This window comes from Sphaeramia orbicularis, chromosome 7, assembly GCF_902148855.1.
Source record: "Sphaeramia orbicularis chromosome 7, fSphaOr1.1, whole genome shotgun sequence".
In the NCBI taxonomy this organism is placed as follows: domain Eukaryota; kingdom Metazoa; phylum Chordata; class Actinopteri; order Kurtiformes; family Apogonidae; genus Sphaeramia; species Sphaeramia orbicularis.
The window spans coordinates 3087416-3104984 of NC_043963.1; the positions used below are offsets into that span (position 1 = coordinate 3087416).

At 39.3% G+C, this 17569-nt stretch overlaps 1 protein-coding gene across 1 annotated transcript in view; it reads left to right on the forward strand.

Moving 5' to 3' along the window:
• The first annotated feature begins 681 nt into the window (after positions 1–681).
• sema3b (sema domain, immunoglobulin domain (Ig), short basic domain, secreted, (semaphorin) 3B) overlaps positions 682–17569 on the forward strand; it is a 137261-nt gene continuing 120373 nt past the window's right edge. The window contains exon 1 of the mRNA XM_030138867.1: positions 682–872. The gene's annotated coding sequence lies outside the window, so the exon portion shown is untranslated. The remainder of the gene's footprint in view (positions 873–17569) is intronic.

The window sequence follows — 17569 nt, forward strand, 5'->3', positions numbered from 1 at the left end:
AAAAGTCTTCATTTTGAATGTTTGGGGTCGCCAGAAATTTGTGATGTTAAAATGGGGTCATGTGACAAAAAAGTTTGGAAACCACTGCCCTAGATATCAGTATTAATATGACCCCTGGTTCCCCACGGGTCAACGCACTAGTACAACTATATTATGACATTTATTGTTTTGTATCCCAGACCGCTGTTAGAAAAGAAACACCTGAATTCAATGTGTCCACAAACTTCTGTCCATATAGTGGATTAACAACCAGTGTGAAAGTCCAACAGTGGAGCTGGTTCCCACTGCCTGTAATAAAAGGCACTCATAAAGCAGAAGGTCTGTTCCACCGGTGACACTTTACCTCTGGACTGTGGAAGAGGGAGTGGCATGAACACAAGGAGGAGGAGGTGTGTGTGTGTGTGTGTGTGTGTGTGTGTCCACGTCTTTGAGCCATGAAACCGTATCTGTGACAGAAGAAGAAGAAACCAAAACACTGAGCGTCAAAGTTCAGCTCAAAACACACACTGACGTGAAGGAGAGTTGGCTGAAAGCAGCTACTGTCGTCCGTCCCTCCCCTCAACTGCCCCCCCCCGCCTCCTCCTACTCCTCCTCTTCGTCTCTGCCCGGCCGAGAGCGAGAGGAAAAAGAAAAGGATCGCAGAGGGAAGGACAGAGGGAGCTCGGCAGCGCTGGCTCACTCACTGTTTAGCGCAGGAATCCCACGGACTTTGGAGTTGTACGCACACACCGGCAGTGCCCCCCCCCACCAGCACGAGGAGGAAACGCCACATTAGCCCTGGACTATTTGGACCGAGCGCCATGGCACCTGCAGACTGACAGGGGACAGGTCTGAAACGGGACCTACGTAGGCTGGAGAGACTGATGAGGAAGGTGAGACTAGAACCAGCATCTGTCTTTGTCTTCACATCTTCATCATCATCATCTGAGGAGGGAAGTTGTTGTGGGCTTTGACTTTCTGAAATAACTGACCCAAAAGCAGTGTTTCCAGCCCCTTAGGTTGGTTCTAAATGTGCTGGAGGGCTGAGGAGGTGTTGGTTTCATCCTGTTCTTTAATGTGTTGGTGGTTTCCTATCAGTGTTGATCATCAGGGTGATTCCCCAGGAGGAATGTGTGCGGACTTTGGAATTTAGAAGCAAATGTAGCATTGTCCTCATAGCACAAGTCATCCAATATGTGGACAAAAGTATGTGGACACGATGAATCCAGGTGTTTCTTTTCTAACAGGGGTCTGCGATCCAAAACAATAAGGACTAATGTCAGAATGTAGTTTCATATTATGGGATAAATATCAGTGCATTAGTTAGTTTGGGTTCAGTTATTATCTTTGGTTCCAAAATGACTCTGATTTTAAATGTTCTTCCTCTAAATGTCTAATATTTTTCCTCCTCTGACTGTAAATAATAATTTCCATCTACTTTCATCACATCTGACTGAGGAAGAAAAATCTAGCATTAAACTTTAAGGAAATATTGATGTTTCTAAACTATACGGACATAAATATGTGGACACATCATGTCTCCAGCTGTCAGATGTCCTGTTCATGAGGATTGGACACAGAAACGTCAATATTAATAATCAATAGGACATTTATCCAATAATATAAAACCATATTCTGACATAGTCATTATTGTTTGGATCCCAGACCCCTGTTAGAAAAGAAACACCTGGATTCAGTGGGTCCATTGTGTATGAGCAACTATATTTTTATTGATTTGTCTTTTTTTCCATTTTGTTGATTATTTTGTTCATTTTTTACTCATTTTGTTGATTATGTCGTTCATTTTTTACTCATTTTGTTTATTTTGTTCATTTTGTTGATTATTTTGTTCATTTTGTTGAGTATTTTGTTCATTTTTTTACTCATTTTGTTGATTATTTTGTTCATTTTGTTGACTATTTTTGTTAATTTTTTTTTACTCATTATGTTGATTATTTTCTCAGTTTTGTAAGAAAAGAAACACCTGATCGTCCCAATACTTTTGTCCATTTCTTTACGACTCAGGCACTTATGCAATGAGGCCAACGATATGAAAGTTTGTGTTCTGCTTTATCTGCATCGGTGCTCGATAATAAATGAATCAGAGTGGGCGTGTGTGGAAGTGGAGGTTTTAAGGTGAATTATTCCTGCCCTTTACCCTTAAGTCCAGCCCTAGATTCGGACACTGGCTCATAAATGGGTGTTAAATAAACAGCCCAGAGGACTTATCCAAGTGTTCTGGCGTCCACACCTGCAGTTATTGTGCGCCTCCTCCTCCTCCTCCCCCCTCCTCCTCCTCCTCCCTTTCCCTTCCATCCTGACACACTCTGCCACTTTTGTTCTCTAATCTCATTTAGCGGCTGCCTTCTTCTGCAGGTTTCTACCCAAATCCACAGCTAATGACAGCGCCGTCCTCCGTCTCGCCCTGTCTCATCCTCTTTCTGACTGTTCCTGTCCGTTCTGTTTGTCTCTTTGTCGGCTTTGGAGGGTGTTTTTTTTTTTTTAATGTTGTATTCCTCTTGAGCGTCCCAGTGGGCGCTGAACTCCCAGGTGTGCGGTATCTGTCATCTCACCTATTCTGTCTGTGGGGTTTAGAACCTCCACCCTTAACCTCCACACTAACCCTTCCATTAGCCCATACTTTAACCCTTTACTTACTGCCTTAAAGGTAGTGGAGGGAAACTGGGACAAAATAGACAATCAGTGTTTTTAACCCTTAACCCCTGAGCCCTGATTCCAGGTGAAGGTTCAAAATCAAGACTTTTACTTTGGTATGAAAATTAGGGACGCACAACTGCAAAAATCTTTTCCAGCATTGGCATTATCCCCTTGAACGGAGAGGAATCTGCATCATAAATAACAGTGCATCATTATGTTAAAGTTTTTCAGTTCTTCATCACATAATCTATGAATGAACACAGATTAGTTAGTTTGGTTTAGTTTGAGTATGCAACACAACAAAGTAATCCTACTTGGTTTTTACAAATGAAACAGATAAGAAAACAAAACAAACAAAAAACTAAAACCTATACATATACATGAAAACAAAGTATGACTTCATTTGCACATTTGAAAAGGAGTAGGAGGAGGTAGAACTTATTTAATCCCACCCCTTCTCCACAAAACAGTCTATCATTTAGCTTCCTGTCAGCATAAAATGTACAAATGTATGAAAGACCCTTCAATATAAAAATGTATAAATCTATGAAAGAACCTTTAATGTAACACTGGAACTGGTAAACACACATCTGATATATTGATACCGATATATAGATACATTCTTTAATTTAATGATCAATACCTGGGTTTATTGTACAGATAAACTCAAAATGGGTCAACAACAGTCATAAAAAGCTGTAACTAAACAACTAACAATTCAACTTTGAGTGGCAATGATTAATTAATTAATCGATTAGTTGTTGACTCATCTGATAACTCAGTCATTTGATGAAGCCCAAATCCTATATTTCCCAGTGTCTCTCTTCCTCTTTTGGGACAGTAGAGTGAGTATCTTTGGCTTGTAGAACAAATGAGACATTTGAGCGAATAGTTTTGGACTTTGGGAAACACTTTTTCACCATTTTCTGACATTATATAGACCAGACATTACATTGATTAGCCTTGGTTCGTCTGTTGAGGAATCAAGGGTTTGCTTCTGAAAATCGCAAAAATTTATATTATTCAACTGGAGTATTTCTTGCTCAATATGAGTTAAAAATATAAATATAACCTGTTACTTCTTCTGTTGTGAATGTGTTTATCCAAACATATGTGGTTTATACTTGTATAGCATATGCTAATGCTAATTGCTAATGTCTGGGCTAGGTGCTGTGCATATTAAGATGAATAAAATATACAGAATGAATATACACATATGGAAAATAAAGTGAGTTAACCTTTAACCTTAGTTCATCTTAAACTTACACAGTTTTATTTAAAAGTAGTTTTGATCTTATAGTATCTGATCTACAGTTCATTTAGACAGAAGACACGTTATAAAATTGTAAGTAATTTATGACATTAAAATAACTGACCTAATATTTTGGCCATGTTGCCCATCTCTGTCCTAGAGTGGACTTCAGATTCAAACATTTGGATTCAATTGTTTCTCAACAGTTTTTATAAAGACAGGAAAATATTTGCAGCTTTCCACATCATATCATAGACCTACAGTCGTAGCCAACGGTTTTTGGCACCGACACTGAGTTTTTGCATAAATGTGTTTTATTAGCTAATAAACTTCAGTAAAACGTACAAAATGCTACTAATTTTCCTTCAGTAAACGTCATAAAACACATCTAAGAAAACTGAAACAGTGAAGGTTGTAATAATAAAACTGAGTCTACGGTTACATATGAACATTTTCTGCTCCATTTTACCACTGTGTGACTAAACCAGAAGTTCATCGATTCTTCCACGATTGTTGCATCAGCAGCGTGCTTATTGTCTATGTCGTACTTACTGAGTTTACGATCAATCCAATGTGAAGAAATAGAGATCATTACCTCTAATTGTGCATTGTCCTACAGATGTGTGTCATCTTGTTCATGAACTTGGTCTGATAGTTCTTCTCAACTCTTCTCTCAGTTACAACTGTTTGATTTTTGTTATTTGTATTTTTTTTTCCACCAAAAATGCTGCTACTTGGAGGGAAACTCCTTTAGAGACCTCCTCCTGCAGTGCTTTGTCCAATCATGAGGCTGGTTTATTGATGCAGGTGGTTCCATTTCATAAACACTTGGTGCAGGTGTGAATGTCCTGCTCTACTTTCTAATGGAAACAGTGAACGCCCAACAGTTAAAGGTGGGGTAGGAGATGTTTTCCTGGAGCATTTTTTACTATTTGCTTAAAATTCCCTTCACACCCTGATTGCAACCAATTAATTAAATGCTCTAACACAAAAATAAAACATTTTAGTCACCTGGAATGGACAGTACTGAAAAAACACCAGTCCTGTCCATTCCAGCCCATTGAAATGATTGAACGGTGATATGTCTATCAAACTCACCTGTCATTTGTCCCTCCCCCTCTGCGCTTACCCCTCTTTTTTCATGAATTATGCGTTCTCAGAGGCTTGGAGCAACTGGTACAGGAAAGGCAGCCAGAGCTTGGCTATATTAGCTATATTAGGATGGAAAGTTCACCGGGAAGCTGTTTTATCACTAACATAAATCACTAGGGAATGTAACGTTAGCCAGATAGGTGTGAACTGGGGCTGTTCTACCGACAAACATTATAGTGAAATGCACAGATTAACAGATTACAGCGTTCAAAGCAAACTTTAGTGGGCTGCTAGCCTGACATCAGTCTGACTGACATCAGCTGTTCCTACTCGCCTGAAATTATGTAGAACACGTATCAAAATAACAAGTGAGAAGTTCAACTTGTAATCTAGTATACTGATATACAGACCTGAATTCAGAGGTACGCATGGATCTGTGGGGGTGGGGGTGGGGGGGTGTATTGGAGGGAGAATGAATGAGGTACGCATGGATCCATGGACGGGAGTGAATTGATGCATTGCGCTTTCTGGTACTCTGGAGGCGTGGCTTTGGGGTGAAGTCTGAAGAAAGGGGTTTGGACTTTTGAATTGTGTAATGGTCATGGGTGTTGTTTGGTGTGAGGCCTGTTTGAGTGTAGGTGTAGTTTCCTTTCATCCTCTGGTTTATAATGTAGGGTTTACATAGTGTTGAGCATCGGTCCATCATTTGGTTTCCAGATCAGATTTTTCCCACCAATATTGCTGCAGTTTATGATTTATATCGTTAGCCTCCCAGCATAATATTTGGTACGTGTAATGGAAGATATTGTTGATGGGCTTATATGTAGTTTGGAGCGTACATATTATACCCTGTATAGTTCAGCCTCTATTTGTTTATGTTTATCTCTGGCAGAATGGTTGCGCAATAATGATCCAAGTCATATAAAGGTGCTCTGACAAGTTATTATTCCATGTTCTCTAATTTAATGTGATAAATAACCCGATGAAGGACGCATATTTGGGTTATGAATCTGACACTGAAAGTAAGGAAGGGGCGGGACTACATAGACCTTTACTTCTTTCTATTCCTTCTCAAGCTGTGTTTACAAGTTGATTCATATGTACCCTTAAGTTAAATTTATTGTATTTCATTATTTTTTTTTCTGTGATGAATGAGCATTGGTGGGTGCATATGGAATTGACTTCTTGATTTTATTGGTTTTTTTTTTAGTTATTTTGTCTGTTTTACTTCAAAGTTTGAGACAAATAAACAGTAATAAATAACTGGCTAAGTCATATTTTGGCTAAACTGTGATATCTACGTAACTTAAATCTCCTAACACGGTTGATTAATTTTATGTAGATTTCACAATTTGGCCAAAAATATGACTTGGGCAGTTATGCTACGAGGCTAACGATATGGCAAAGCATTTTCTTTGCTATTGTTCTTTCATGTTGTTGTTATTGTTTGTGCAGAAGTAGAAAACCACCCGGTGAAGTACTTTAAACTGCCTCGACTCTCAGGTCATTGGGTTAAGTCGATGAAACCCACATGCTGTCGTCTGGTAGAGAGTGTCCCCATAAAGATACTGGAATTAAACGACCTGTCAAATTGCCACTTAGATCGCCACAGTGGATCAGAGGTTGAACTTGAGCGTAATTGGTCATTAAAGGACCATAAGTCATTGTATGGATTTAAACTTGAACTCTAAATGTAAGACCAGCAAACAGCCCAGAGCTGAGAGGTGTTTTTTAATGACTTGACTTATTGATTGATTCTATAAACCGAAGCTGTGGAAGTGGGACTGAGGACTGGAATGTCAATCAGCATTCACACAGCCTCCAGTAAACCTGAGTAGAGTGGGATTAAAAGCTCCTGGAGCGACCAAATTTACACCATTAGAGCAAGTAAAGTGTTAGGGCGGACATTTTCTGAGTGGATTCAAGCAGAGGCTGGAACGTAGAGGACTTTAAGATTGACTGATAAGAGCAAATAAACAGAAAAAACCCATTTTAACGTGGTTTTATGTAATATTAATATTCCAAACTCTGCCCAGCTAGTGGTCAGTCTGGTACCAGAACACACTTAGAACCTGAACAAACTTATGCCGCGTTTCCCACTACGTGGAACCAGCTCGACTCAGCTCGACTCGACTCTGGTACCTGGTCCTATTCCTGGAGACCATTTCCAATACAGGATACTACCGACTTTACAGTACCTGGACGTCACAGCGATGCGCATGTTACCTCCGTGCTTCTGCTCAGAGTTGTGATAAACTCGGTGCTGCGTGTTGTCTTGTCAAACATCATGCTGAATTTTTTCGTCTGAACCACCCCAACAAACCGTGGTGTAGTTTTGCGAGCTGTCATCATGTGGATAACCTACGCTATATTTACTGTCAACTTCCGCATCTGTTTTTTGTCACAGAGACAACTGTCTGACCAGTCAGTGGTCTGCAGTGTTTACACGGCACCTTTTAGTATCTTTAGTATCTGGTCCCCAATCCTGGAACCTCGCGGAGGTGATACCAAAAAACTAGTACCGGGTACCAGATTCCAGGTCGTTTTTCGTAATGGAAATTCAAAAAGGTCGAGTCGAGTCAAGCCAGTACCACATAGTGGAAACGCGGCATTAGAACCTAAACCATTAACGAACCAACCCTGTGGATCCACAGACTGGATCAGACACTGAATAAAAGATAAACTCATAATTTCATCTGTTTATGGAATCATCAAGTTTAATTAAACTAAAACTCATAGACACTATTTTAACAGTCGCTAAAATAACAGTGTGTCTGATAATGTTGACGCTGCATCAGCTGATAGTTTACATTTTAGCTCTGTTAGCTTAGCCCTGTTAGCTTAGCTCTGTTTTTAGAGTAAAACAGCCACAGTAGAACCACTAATCACCTCTATTTTCTGTTGGTTTGTGTCGTCAATAACTGAACTAAAGATCTGTTTGAATCCAACAACGAGGTCAGAACTGTCACAGTTTAGTCTGAACTGCAGATCAACAAACATAAGAACATCCCATAATTATCTACCTTCATAATCCTCAGAATCCAACTCCATTCTGTTCATTTCCAGTTGAGTCCAGTGGAGGAAACAACCACTGTAGTTTGATCTCTTCTGTTCTTGGACTCTGACAGTTGTTTCTTTATGGTTCTCATCCCATCACTTTGTTCTAAAGCCTGTGGTGTTAGTTTCTTCACCATGGCAGACTGACAGTGACAAATCTTCCAGTTCATTCAAAATCTGGAGTTCATGGACATTCGTGGAGGGAGCATGTCTACGATGTCCAGATTTCGTACAAACCCATCGTTCATAAGATATTTTGTGGCTGAGGCATTAGTGCTCTTTCCTTAAAATGACGACATCCAGTCTTAGAAAATGAAAAAAATCAGGTGTTTTTGGTCTGTTTTTTCCATTTCTGTCAGGTAGTAACTTTATTTTTGTTATTAAATGGAGAAAACGAAAATCACTGTTTTTTAAAAATTGGTTTATCTGTTTCAACACCGAAAAAGAAAAATGCCTTGAAATTCATTTAAATTCTTCTATTGTAAAAAGAAACTCAATGAACCACAGTTTTTGTCTTGTTTCTGAAAAGAAAATCCAATTACCAACAGACAGACTGACCTAAAACCCTCCCTTTTATCATGTGCATTTTTCAGAGTGTGACGAACAGATGTATCAGTGTGTTAAACGTCCACAGTTTGTAGAATTATTTGTCCAGCTGAGCTGTAAAGTGGACGTTTCTTTACGGTGACGGCTGCTGTGGGTTCAAGGTGGGTCGGCTGATACTCACTGATCCACTTGCCACACCTTCAAACCCATTAACCCAGGACTCAACCCGTCCTCAGTCAGAAAACCCATTAACCTTCCTTTAACCCTTTCCTCTTCCTGTAATGACTACAGGTCAGCAGAAACAGGGAGACGCTCAAAGACTCTGGAAACATGTGTCCAATGGTTATATTTAGACTGCAGTTCTTCTCAAACTACTGAAATACTTGTGTTTGGGAGTATTTCTGTGTGGCAGTATTAGTAAATAGTACTTGTTGGTGCCTGTTTCTGTGTACATGTGTGTGTAGTGAATAAAGTATAAAGATGAGCTGCAGTGTGAGGCTGCTGTAGAAACCCAGAGGCCGGGCAGCGATGTCAGGTTTCCTTTGTTTGAAATATTTAATGAGTGTCCTCTGCTCTCTTGAAATATTGACTTTTTCCCGTATAGCCAGAGGGGACAGGCGAGAGCGAGGTGCTTCTCCCATTCACATAGAAAGCAAAAGCCTGTTAGCATCAAACTTTCATCAGCCGCTTTATTTATTATTTTTTGTTTTCTTTTTTTTTCTCCGTCCTGTTGATTAAAAAAAACATGATACTCCGTCTTGATTCGGAGGTCGATGCTAATGAAGAGTAAAGTGTGTGGGCGTCGACACGTACATGTTTTCAATACGCAGAAACCTCGTCTATGGGGGAACGAAGGTGTCCGAATATTAATGTGTAAGACAGACATGTGTGTGCATATTAGTCTGTAGTTGTGCATAAATGAATAAAGTTGTGCAAAAAAAATAAATAAATAAAAATTGTAAACTCTTGAATGAGTTCAGTTGTACATACAGTGTATTGTTTGTATTTTATCAGAATAGGAATTAAAAAGTTTTGACATAAAGAATCACAAACAGGAAATACAACTTTAGACTGGGTTCCATCCAGACTATATTATGGTCTGTTACCCGGGTATAGTCCAGACGGGGTATATTATGGTCTGTTACCCGGGTATAGTCCAGACTGGGGGTATATTATGGTCTGTTACCCCGGCATAGTCCAGACTGGGGGTATATTATGGTCTGTTTCCCCGGGCATAGTCCAGACTGGGGGTATATTATGGTCTGTTACCCCGGGTATAGTCCAGACTGGGGGTATATTATGGTCCGTTACCCCGGGTATAGTCCAGACTGGGGGTATATTATGGTCCGTTACCCCGGGTATAGTCCAGACTGGGGGTATATATGGCCCGTTACCCGGGTATAGTCCAGACTGGGGGTATATTATGGCCCGTTACCCCGGGTATAGTCCAGACGGGGGTATATTATGGCCCGTTACCCCGGGCATAGTCCAGACTGGGGGTATATTATGGTCCGTTTCCCCGGGCATAGTCCAGACTGGGGGTATATTATGGTCCGTTACCCCGGGTATAGTCCAGACTGGGGGTATATTATGGCCCGTTACCCCGGGTATAGTCCAGACTGGGGGTATTATGGCCCGTTACCCCGGGTATAGTCCAGACTGGGGGTATATTATGGCCCGTTACCCCGGGTATAGTCCAGACTGGGGGTATATTATGGCCCGTTACCCCGGGTATAGTCCAGACTGGGGGTATATTATGGCCCGTTACCCCGGGTATAGTCCAGACTGGGGGTATATTATGGCCCGTTACCCGGGTATAGTCCTATACCCGGGTCTGGACTTCCAGACTGGGTCTTAAAGCCTGTCCTGGTCCACAGACCCAGTAAACACCTCCAGTCTCTCCTGGTTTTGTCCTCCCTGTTTGGTCCTGGTTTGTCCTTGGCCGTTGCCATGGCTCCGCCCCGTTGCTGCGCTGACCTGTAATTGGCTGTTCGGGCCCGTGCAGGGTGCGTGTGCAGACGCCTGTCCCGTCCTATCATCTGGATCGCGGTCATGCGGTGTTGAAGGTGAGCTGGAATTAGGAGGCTTTACGCGGGAAGATAGAAAATAACGAGATTCTCACCGTCGCTGTCACACACTCAGCCTCGCCATCCAACCCGACCGCCCTCCAGCGCACCCCCCCCCGGCGGTCCCAGGGGAGCGCTGGGGGGCTTAACGCCGCGGATTTGGCTGTTCTGCCATGTGCCTGTCAGATAAGGAGGCAGACGCAGGCCTGCCTGGTGACACTCTACTGAGCGCGTGCGGTACAGCCTCCCCGCTTCGCCCTGTCACTCAAGTCACCTGCCACCCTCTGTTGCCGCCGGTGACGATCCCACACAACCACCGCCGCGGCGCCGTGCGGTATCTCATTTGCGGACCGCTCACACCTGCAGCTGTAATGAGAGGCTTAGAGGTGAACAAACAAAAGCAAACACACTGTCGTCACCTTTTGTCTCTGATTTTACTCCATTAACAGCAGAAAAACGACGACATTTAAACCCAGAACTATAATCCACAAGCGTCAAATCACACATTTTTCCACATTTTATCTTTTGTAATGTGTTGCATCCTCTGGCTGCCCCCTCCCTCCCTGTTTTCCACCCCCCTCCTCTTCTCACCACCTGTAATCCTGTTTCTGCAGCTGCTCAGGATCACAGATGGAAAAACCAGGTTTGAGAGTCTGCGTTTAATCCTTGTGTGAAGAACTTCTAGATGTGTTTCCTTAATACTTGAGCCCCCACTGGTCTGAACTCCCCCTTAAGCCCCTCTCCATTTCCTGCACATTAACAGATCATTTAATGGGTCAGTCATATGTTTAGATTAGGAGATATCTCATGTCCCATCCACACTAGACTAAATGAATGAATGAATGAATGAATGAATGAATGAATGAATGGTTATTTTTGGTTTGTACATTAATCACTACACACAGAACACCACAATAAACACAAAAACCAAAAAAAGGAATAGACCAGCAGCAGAAGCTTATTTTTTATGTATTCTTTTCACCTGACACACCACTTAAACTAAATTAAATGTTCTACATTGAGGATTGACATGATAACAAAAGAATCAGTAACAACAAAAATAAAAATCTACCATCTCCTCTTAATATTCCTGAAGGATCTTGTATTTTAGGCATTTTTTAAACTTTGTCAATGAAGTGAACAACTTAAATTCATCAAGCCTATCCCATAATTTCACACCAGAACCCAAATACATCTGGACTTCACATTTGTCCTCACTTTAGTCCATTCAATAACAAAAAAACTAGGGGTGTTAGAAATATTGGTTCTGCAATATGTCGCAATATTTCATTTCATGATACTGTATTGATATTTTTAGGTCTTTATTGAAATGCAGATATAGTAAAGGTTCATCTTTGTTTTTTGTTTTTGTTTATATTTTATTTATTATTTTTTTTAATCAATTTTTATTAAATAATGTTCGTTGCTTTGTTGGGATTGAACTAAAATACTGTTCTGATGTTAGTTGTGAACTAATAGAATCTGAACATTTGAACAGGATCTGAAACTGTAATGTCTGTAAAACATAATTTCAGTTTCAACACAGGAACATTTGTGATAGAACATTAGATCCTGTTGTGATCAAATAAGAATGTGTTTAGTATTTGTGCAGATTTCTGGTCTAATTCAATTCTTCAAGGATAATAATAATAATAATAATAATAATAATAATAAAAAGAAACAAACAAAAAATTGCCTTTTTAACAGTATCATGATATATCGTATTGTGATCCTAGTATTGTGATTTGTATCGTATCACCAGATTCTTGCCGATACACAGCCCTAATGCAGACCTCTGAAATTATAGTTACTCTCTTAATTCAAAGACCTCTACAATGGTATTTGGAACAATATTAAAATGTTATGTTACACAGTTATTTCCTTCCTCTGTTTTTTTTTTTTTTAATTCTTTCACACAACTATACAAACGCCTCCAGGTGAGTGTGGATTTAAGATGGAAAAGGTACAAAGTTAACTGTATCCACATCTGTATTCATATTCACTTAAACCAGTTGATTATTTTCCTGATTTTCACTGGTTTTGTTCAATAAAATGTCAGATAATTGTAAAAAAAATGTCAGTTTGTCCATAATAATAATGACATTGATCTAAAGCAGATGAAAGAAACCAGAGATATTCAGAATCTGTATCATTGGTTCTTTTCATATTCAATTGAGAATCCACAATCAGAAAGCGAAAAAATTACTCGTTATTTCCTTATTCATGTACAATTATTATTTTTTTTAAAGTTGTTTTTCATTCTTTTAACTGTACGCACAAATTAAAAATGGCTCCTGGAGGATTCTGTCGGTTTCTGTAAATTGATTTGAGAGTCTGGTTTGGACCGGCCTGATATGTAAAATGTCATGAGAACTATTGTTATTATGGTGCTATAAATAAAATTTAATTGATTGAAATAATCAAATGGACCAAATGTGGGGTTTCATGTTGACATTTCTGATATAATATTCTGATAAGTTCCTGGCTTCTACGTGTGCTGTTCTGGACAGTCGTGGGTTTGCTAGTATTCTGGGTCTGTGTTGGTAATTGGATTTTCTTTTCAGAAAAAAAATAAGAGCTAGTGGTTCATTGATTTTGTTTTAAAATAGAAGAATTAAAATTGAATTTCAAGGTGCTTTTCTTTTCAGTGTCAAAACAGATAAACCAAATTTAAAAAACTGATTTTCGTTTTTTCTTTCTAACAACAAAAAATAAAGTTACTACCTGACAGAAATGGAAAAACGGACAAAAAACCACCTGTTTTTATTTTCATTTTCTGAGACCAGATGTCATTTTCAAGGAAAGAGCTCTAATGCCTCGGTCACAAAGACTCTTACGAACCTTCCAGTTCGTACGAAATCTGGAGTTCGTAAACATTCGTGGAGGGAGCATGTCTACGATGTCCAGATTTTGAACAAACCCATCATTCGAAAGAATCTTTGTGTATTTTTTTATTAATATTTTTGATTTGTACATGAATAATGAAATCATGAGTCATTTTTTCATTTTCTGATTGTGGGTTCTCAAATTAATATGAAAAGAACAAATGATACACAGATTATTCAAGTATAAGTGTCTAGAATTTGAAAATGTGGACTTTTTTCTGAACGTTCATGAAATAGTCTGTGTTTAATTCGACTAAAAACTCCAGCCTCGGCCACATTAACGCAGGTGAATATAGGCGATTAAGAACATTCTGTCCACGCAACCGTTACCGAATATGTGTTCACATGACTCATCATTACTGTTTTTTATCCCAGACCCCTGTTAGAACAAAAAACACCTGGATCCAACGTGTCCACAGACTTTTGTCCATTTGTGTCTGAGTTAATTATGACATGAGGATAATGATGTAATTACTGTATAAACCCTAATCCTGACCAGTCCAGGTTCATTTGAAACTCTCCAGTTTTTCCTAATGGGACATATCTGTGACACCTTCCCTCCAGCAGTACAGTGTGGTTCTTACCCCCCCCCCCCCCTTCTCCTCAGACCCTCCCCTGCTCGGGCCCCTCCTCTTGGCAGCTCCTCCAGGCAGGCTAATTGACTCAGTCCCAGGAGGGGGGGGATCATGGCACATTTCTAATTTGGCTTCCCCTCCTCCAGATAAAAGCTACACCCCCCCCCGCCCTCCCCTCCTCCCTCTCCATCACCCTCTCCTCCTTTTCTTCAGATAATGTTGCATATTTTGTTCGTTGTTACAGAAAAACCCAAGTGACTTCTGTGTGTTTCGTGGTTTTTCTTTGTGTTTTTTTTTTTTTCCTGCACCCCCCCCCCCCCAGATCCAGACGTTAGCGACACCTGACTACATGAAAGCACATACAGATCAGCCCCCCCCCCCCCCCCCCCGCCCCTTCCCTCTCCTCCATGGGGTACACCTTCAGAGAGCCTCCATCTCCTCCACCCACACCTGGGGGGGGGGCGCTGTGGGTGTGTCTGAGCGCACACGCACCACAACAAAGACGTTTTAGCATCGATTAGATCACGCTTCACCATCACATGTAATAACTGCCACGTCTACGGTTCTGCGAGTCGGACAAAAACACCAAAACCCCTAGTGTGTGTTCAGTTTGGGGTTTGGTTGGTGGACATGTCGTCTGTGTGGGTGGGGTTCTGCATAAATCACTTCTGGACACTGAGGATGAATTTACTGCAGTTAAAGTACATTTACTGCTGAGGTTTTGTTTTCACACAGGAAATACTGTAGTTTTTACTGTAGTACATACGCTATGTGTCCAAAAGTATGTGGACATGTGAACTCAGGTGTTTGGGATCCAAAACAATAATGACTAATGTCAGAATATACTTTTATATTATGGGATAAATATCAGTGCATTGGTTAGTTTGGATTAAATTATCTTCGTTTCTAAAATGACTGAGAATGGTTTGGACTGAATTTATGTCAACATTGATTTTTTTTTTTTTTTAATCCACAACTATGGTCTCTTTTCCATTGACCCTCAAATTGTGCAATAACTTATACTGAGCAAGAAAAGACTCCAGTTGAATACTATCAATTGTTGCAATTTTCGGAAGTAAACATTTGATTAGTCAGCAGACGAACCAACTAGACAAACTAATCACTAGTCATGCTTCCATTGACCCTCAAATTGTGCAAATATAACTTGCACATATACATTTACCAAATGGAAAAACAACATTTTCACCAATACTCTCATTTTTTGATTAAAAGTTTTTGTTGGTTTTCCAGGCGTAGTGAAATTGGTATATCACGCAAAACTTTTATTGAAGGAAAATTATTAACACTTCGTAAATTTTATTGACGTTTGCTAATAAAACACATTTATGCTAAAACTCGGTATCGGTGCCAAAGCTTGTCTATGATAAGACATGTGGAAAGCTGCAAATATTTTCCTGTCTTTATAAAAACTGTTGCGAAACAATTGAAGACAAATGTTTGACTGATTGAATCTGAAAAGTCCACTCAACGACAGAGATGGGCAACATGGCCAAAATATTAGGTCAATTATTTCAATGTCATGAATTACTTACAATTTTATAAAGTCTCTTCTGGCAACATGAACTGAAGAAAAAAATACAATCAAAAATACTCTTAAATAAAACTGTGTAAGATGAGCTAAAGTTAAAGGTTAACTCACTTTATTATATGTAAATTTATTCTGTGTGTTTTATTCATCCTAATAAAAACAGCACCTAGCCCTAACATTAGCAGTTAGCATTAGCACATGGTACACAGGCATAAGCCACATGTGTTTAGATGAACACATTCACAATTAATATATTAGAAGAAGTAAACAGGTTATTTTATATTTTTTTAACTTATATTGAGCAAGAAAAGACTTTTTTGCGATTTTTCAGAAGCAAACATTTGATTAGTCAACAGATGAACCAAGGCTAATCAGTAGTCGCTTTTCCATTGACCCTCAAATTGTGCAATAACTTATACTGAGCAAGAAAAGACTCCAGTTGAATACTATCAATTTTTGCAATTTTCTGAAGTAAACATTTGATTAGTCAGATGAACCAACTAGACAAACTAATCACTAGTCACTCTTCCGTTGACCCTCAAATTGCGTGAATATAACTAATGGAAAAACAATAATTTCACCAAAACTCTCGTTTTTCGACTAAAAGTTTTTGTGCTGGCAAGAGGTGGTTTTTCAGGCATGACACAATTGGTCTGTTATGCAAAACTGTACTGGAAAGACCTTTTTCCGCAACTAGAGTCGCATGAATAAACTAGGAAAGCACTCTGAGAGCGCAGACCTCCACCAAGGCAGGTCAGCCCCCCACCCCCCCCCCCCCCACCCCGATTACCACAAAATGTAATCATTTTTTAATGTAGTACAAGTAAATAATATATAATAATAATGAATATCTGTAAATCAACACCATATTTATGTTCGTCCACGTTTATGGAATGACTTCTTGTGTCATCTTGTGATAATGAATAAACAAATCATTGCATTTGTGATTTAATGGAAAAAGTGCTTTTATACAGTTCCGTTTTTTGGACATTTAGTAAATATAGTTTTGTGCAGATGTCCGACGGAGAAGCCACTTATGATTTTAAATGTCCTATCTAAATTTCTAAAAATACCTGTGTTCATTTATCAAATCCTCCTGAACAGGACATCTGACAGCTGTAGACATGTGTCCACTATTTATGTCCATAGAGTTTAGAAACAACATATTTCTCTGTACTTAATGGTAGATTTTCTTCCTCAGTCAGATGTGATGAAAGTAGATGGTTAGATGAGGAAGAAAATTATTATTTACAGACAGAACAGGAAAAATATTGTAGATATTTAGAGGAAAAACATTTAAAATCAGAGTCTTGTGTAAAAAAAAAAAAGAAAAACATCAGTGATGAGAATGAAGTCCAAACCATCTCTGAGGTGTTTTGTACTGAAGGACGATGTAGAAGTTAATTTAACCTGAAAACCTCATATTTAGTTTTTATTTCATTGGTCGATGGCTGTTGTGAAGGCGTCGTCTTCGTTGTAATCTTTTCAATCTTCTCTGAAACTACAGGTCGGATTAATTTCTAATTTGATAGGTTTCTTCTTTGGGACAATGTTCCAGTGTTTTAGATTTTTGAATATTTGATGACTTTTTAAATATTCTAAATGTTCCTTTCCTTCTACTGGTCCCTATGTTGATGGTTTAGAACATGTAAACGGTTCCGATATCAGTCTAGTTCCTATTGAACACTGATAGAAATCATATATGGACTGTGATTGGATGAGTTCAGTTCTCCTCCAGTGAAAGTCCCGCCCACTTCTATAGTTAGATTGATCTGCATCCAGACCAATGTGTATTTAGCATATTTTTGTGTATTTTTGTCTATTTTTAGATGTTTGTGGGGGTATATTTTAGTGTATTTTTGTTTTGGTTTTTTTGTATATTTTAGTGTATTTTTAGATTTTTTTGGTAT